The sequence below is a fragment of the Electrona antarctica genome (assembly GCF_951216825.1).
Source record: "Electrona antarctica genome assembly, chromosome: 22".
NCBI lineage: Eukaryota > Metazoa > Chordata > Actinopteri > Myctophiformes > Myctophidae > Electrona > Electrona antarctica.
The window spans coordinates 33,273,656-33,279,655 of NC_136805.1; positions in this window are offsets into that span (position 1 = coordinate 33,273,656).

The window sequence follows — 6,000 nt, forward strand, 5'->3', positions numbered from 1 at the left end:
GCCAGGCAGCCTGTGTGACAGGGCCATGCATGATTTGATTTGATTTGATTTGGCACAACAGTACATGTGGAAAAAGTACTTGCATGCTTTACTTAAGTAAAAGTACCAATAATGCAATGTAGAGGTACTCTATTACAGTACTCTATTATTAGTCTGGAAATTGTATGAAAATGTACTTGAGTAAAAGTACAAAAGTATTGGCATCAAAATGTACCAAAAGTAGAAAGTACAGAATGCAGAATGTCACATGTCAAATGTATATAGGACTGAAGTTGTTAACGTATGTTTTGTATTAAAAATCTAAATCTAGAAGGACTAACAAACATCGCTAGGATGCACCTGGGACGAATCCTCACTGATGTATCCCAAGGTCCTCTGGGTTTCGGGTCTGGCAACATCATACCCCTCACTCGGGTGACCCAGCCGGGGTGATCAAGTCCCAACTTACGTCCCAGTAGATACCCTCGATCAGTCCCCTTAGGGAAAAACCAGGGACACACAATCCGCTGCTCCAGAACTACTCTGCCGGTACTGGGCGGGCCATCCAGCGTGTGGAGGGCACTGTGGGTTGACTCCTGGCCGGGCACCTTCTACGCCTCACCAGGTCCACTCCTGCTCTCACCAGGTGCAGCCAGGACCTGTGCGTTGCACCAGATTCCCAGCACCAGACACTTCATTCAGGAGTGGTGGATTCTGCAGGCTCCACCGGCAGGGAAACGGTGGTGCAGCAGGCTCGGCTTGTGACTTGAATGGCCCTCCTAGAGGCCTCACATGGGTTTTTGGGCTTCCTCCTCACGGAGGACACAGGCTGGGGCGCTTTAACCCACAATGCTCACCCGGGTGCCGTCTACATCCCGGCTGTCAACCATCTCTCGGGTGGTCACCAGACTATTCCCGGTTGTCACATTGTCTATTCCTATGAGTCACTATAAATAGAACAACTATAAGAACTATAGGAACTAAAGTAAGGAAGTAACTAGGAACTACATTTTTCAAATTCATGTAGTGGAGTAAAAGTACAATATTTGTAGTAAAAGGACAGACAATTTGACGTACTCAAGTACAGTACAAATACCTCAAAATTGTACTTAAGTACAGTTCTTAAGTATATGTACTTAGTTGCTTTACACCACTGCATGTATACATACAGTATAGGCTACATAATATGCTAGTTCTTTCCACGGGAAAGTCGACAGCATAGTTGTTGTGCACGGTGATGTAAGTAAGAAACCCAGAGAGGCTTATACGAGAACCTTACATGTTTGATTTGAGCGGTGCCTAACCGCTCCAATGACCCGTGTCTGTATGTAGGTCTGTCTGTTTGTGGTATACGATCCATTGACCCCTGCAGCTGATTGGGGTCGCATTCGGGTCACACACTGTTGAGGAGCCTATAAAAGGGCCAATTACACTGAGCAGTATATATAACTATAACTTTAGCAGCCTGCACCGCTCAGTTCACATGGGTGTGATGTTTTTAAAACAAAAAAAGACTAAAATAAACAAAGCACAAAAAATAAATAAAAACATATGATAAAGTAAAATGTATTATATATATGTACTTATAAGTAACATATTGAGCAGAAAAGAAAAAAACGAAATAAGAGAGCATAATGCTACTACTAGTTATGTGAAAGAATCGAAAAATATTTTTTCATTTAAAGAATCGAAGTATATCGATATGTAAACAGCAACATATCGTATCGTTTGACTTTGTATCGTATTGTTTTGGAATGCAAATAATCGATTGTATCAATACTAAGTTGTATTTAGCAATTTTAAGAAAAAAGGAAAAAAAGGGTTTAATTACTTTTCCATTCCATATTGCGGTATAGGGTAGGAGCCTATCTCCAGTTTCTGTAGTCTGAGGCTGCTACATTACACCTCCTGGACGTGACGCTAGTAACGCTAGTGACGCTAGTATGTCGCAGGGACTTACACCATGCTGAGTGCCAAGCAGGGAGGCATTGGGTCCCATTTTTCACAGTCTTTGGTATGACCCGGTCGGGGATGGAACCCCGACCTTCCAGTCTCAGGGCGGACACTCTAACCACAATGCCACTGAGCTGGATACGTATCGTATCGCTGTTAAAATGTAAAAATGTATTGTTACGCCAGGCTACTAGTTATACCCTTCAGGTATTTCATTTACGTATTAAGCCTCTTTTGTAAGTAGCAGTGCATGTGATAACCAAACACATACGTCCGTCCGTCCGCCCGCCTAGGTCACCTAATGTCTTATAAATCAATTGTCCTGTACTGTTGCTGCTAAATCAGTCAGCAGCACAGGAGCCTGTGGCTCGCCGTACACTAAGTGTTCCCTGTCTCTCTCTCTCTCTCTCTCTCTCTCTCTCTCTCTCTCTCTCTCAGGCTGGGGTGAGGCTGGGGTGAGGTTCCAGTATCAATACTGCAATATAGAAATAATCCGTTACAAAAGTATTCGTATCAAAATGTTATTTAAGTACTCAATATGCAGAATGTCCCATGTCAGGTTTTTCAAATGTACTGTATAAAAATATTTTGAAAATAGCAGATCTACAAGTACTTTCTACTTTTGGTACTTTAATTACATTTGGATACGAATACTATTTTTTTAATCAATTAAATCGGCTATTTTCAAATGGCCAATAGCGATGAAGTGGTTGTAATAATAATCAAAATCTACAAAGTAACTAGTAACTAAAGCTTTCTAATAAATATAGTGGAGTATAAGTACAATATTTGCCTCTGAGATGTATAGTGGAGTAGAAGTAAAAGTACCGGTAATTGGAAATACTCAAGTACAGTACAAATAACAAAAAATTGTACTTATACGTACAGTACTTAAGTAAATGTACTTAGTTACTTTCCACCACTGGGTCCCAGTGTGTGCGCTCATGCCCGTATAACTCAACTCCAGCCAAACCAACTCATTAGGGGAAACAATCCTCACTGTGCATGTGCCGTGCCGGCGTGCATGTGTTCATTATGCGTGTGTGTGTGTGTAATGTGAAAGGAGAGAGAGAATGAGAGAATGGGGTGAGATTTCATGTTGTTCTGGAAGATTTGTCATCACGAGTGCAGAAGGCATTATATTGTTACAATATCTCTTTGATTCCAACTACCTGTAACATTTTCCGATTCGCTAATATTTTCCATGATATTTTCCCACAATAGCTCCCTCGCTCGCTCCCACACAATTATATCCAGTCTTCACTTGCACAATATTTGTTTCATATCACACGGTATCCTAAATGAGTGGTGCCCAATTTAATGTGCACAAAGAAATGATGACATATCTCATCAGTATCAGCAACACCTCAAAACGACCAACGCTTAAGACTTTGATTAGAAGTGTTAGCCTCGCCTAACAGCAAGGCCGTGTTTCACCAAAACAAGGACCAAGCAGTCTTTGATCCTGCTTTGCTGTCAGATCCGCTGTTTAAATCATTATAATGTGTTGATATTAGAAACTAAACACGGTGAAACAAAGTGCTCATTAGCATGCACCGGGCCCATATGGTCCCTCAGTTAAGTTAAACTGAGGGACTGTAGCCGCAGGCTGCTTTAGTCACAACCTTGTTCCCCGGCCTCCACCTTCAGTATAATTACACTTCTTCCATCACCCCCCTGTGGGTGAGTGGACTATAGCAAATATGTTCCCAAATAGGGTTGTCCCGATCCGATCACGTGATCGGAAACCGGGGCCGATCACGTCATTTTCAAATGATAGGAATCGGATCGGGAGCAAAAAAAAATGTGATCGGGTTAGTTATCCCCAGTATCAATATTATATCCATATCATGATATTAGACTGGATATTGTCTGTGATTTTGGATATTGTACTATTGTGATATGGAATACGTGTTCTATAAATAAGCCCAAATTGATTAAATCAATTAATTACCAGCTACATTATTATTATCTGCGGGGGTAACGTCTGTGTCAGTTTCAGCGCAGTGCACACACACACACACACGCACACAAACACGAGACACATGAGGAAAAAAAGCTGACTAGAGGACTAGCTTGCACATCGATTATAGACTCAGCTTGCTATTGCATAGCAGCTGGTAAAAATATAAATATTGGATCGGGAAAATCGGTTATTGGCAGATTATACTCAAAATCAGCTGATCGGAATCGGATCGGGAGCAAAAAGAACGTGATCCCTATAGAGCGTCGCAGTCCCGCCCCCTTTCATGACGACGTAAGACCCAGAAGTGAATTCCCCGTTCATTTTCTCCATAGACTTTTCAAAAAGTATTTATTTAAAGACGTGTACGCCGCGGACAAAGCCAACTCGCACAACACACCTGGAACCCGCTTAACCCATTTAGACGTGAGGCCGATTCTTTAAAAAATGTCTTCTAAATCCTATGTTTCTATCTCAGTCGTTTTTCGTTTTTCATTTTCATGTCAAGGACCCCCAAAAAATATATGTATTTGGCCGCCGACCCCCATCTGAAAATACGATGTTCCAGCCAGGGACCCCCCAGAAGCAAAGATTTGAGTTAAAAACATTCACTCAATTCAAAGATTTGCGCCACATTTTCCCAATTTTTCAAAAATATCAGATCTACAAGCTCGTATGAGCTCGTAGATCTGCTATTTTTAAACAGCTAAAGTATATCACCAAAAGGGGTTCCCGTCCAGAAAGGCTTAATAAAGACCCCTGTGGTTCTCCTGCAACCCCACTTTGAGAACCACTGGACTTTGTGGTTCTCCTGCAACCCCACTTTGAGAACCACTGGACTTTCATGCTGTTGAAAAACCTGCACACTGTTTCACATTGAATGTTTCAGGTGGAACCTATAGCTTGTGCTGTGCTGTCACGTGTCCAGCTCTCCTTTCTGTGGCTGTACTCGATGTTGTGCAGGCATTTAATTCGTTCCATTTGGTTTCATTTGTTAAATTAACACTGAGGAGGATTTTAAAGTGCAGGTGTGAATACAGTGTACCACACAGAATGGGATGCGTTATACATAATTAGCAACAACAGATATAAACATTAAATCTTTTTGTGAACAATCCTTTTTAAAACGCACTTGCCGCAGCACTTGCACTTTTCGTAGCACTAGCCTTGACGACCTACAGGTGTTGCAAAGGCTAAACTTATGTATAGATAGCATATTCTATAGACACAACACTAGTCTATAGTGTATACGCATAGTTTCATTGTACAGATATTCTACTGTTACTGTAGATGGATGTTAGGTTCTTAGCTTGCTTATGAATGATCCTTGATGACTATTTCTATGTGTTTGATGTATTACCATGTGTTGTTCTTGCTTACTGTAAATCGCTCTGGATTAAGAGCGTCTGCTAAAAATGCCTAAATTGTAAAACAGCCAGTAACCATGGCATGTGCATTTTGAGATGTTGAGATGTCTGGACAGTAAGCATCTAATTTAGAATGATTTACACAGACTATAGTCTCTTGTAGCAACACTGCACACAGTAACGACAGTGTGTGAAAATGTTTGGCTCAGGATCAGTAATCCAACCAAACCAAGCCTCCCTCGATGCCCCCAAGAGCTCCTGCAGGCAGTCAGGCAGGTGTCCAACATGCCCTTAGAAGCGTTCTTACCTAAAATGCAATTTATCATCTTTTCCCTTCTTTTTTTCACTTCATGGGACGTGAAGTGCAGAACAGCCGAGACCGAACTTTGAGGGTGTTCCAGTGCTTGTCTTATTAATCTGTGGCCATAAAGGCAAGGGAATCAGATCATAACAAGGGTACAGTTCACTTCTCCTGTCCTCTTTCTAAATGAAGAATTTATGGCTATGGCTTTGAACTAACAACCAAATAGTAAATCTTAACCCACTAGAACAAAGCGCGGGGAACGCCGCAGGCTAGAAGGTAAAGCATTCATCTCATTAGAAAGAGCTTAATAGGTTGTGTTTCTTGTTAGGCCACAGACACATTATTGTGTGGAAGAATACTTCGCAAGGGTGCATTCTAATTGAATCCTTGCCTTCCGTTTTGGCTTAACAACGACTGTTCGATGATTATAGATA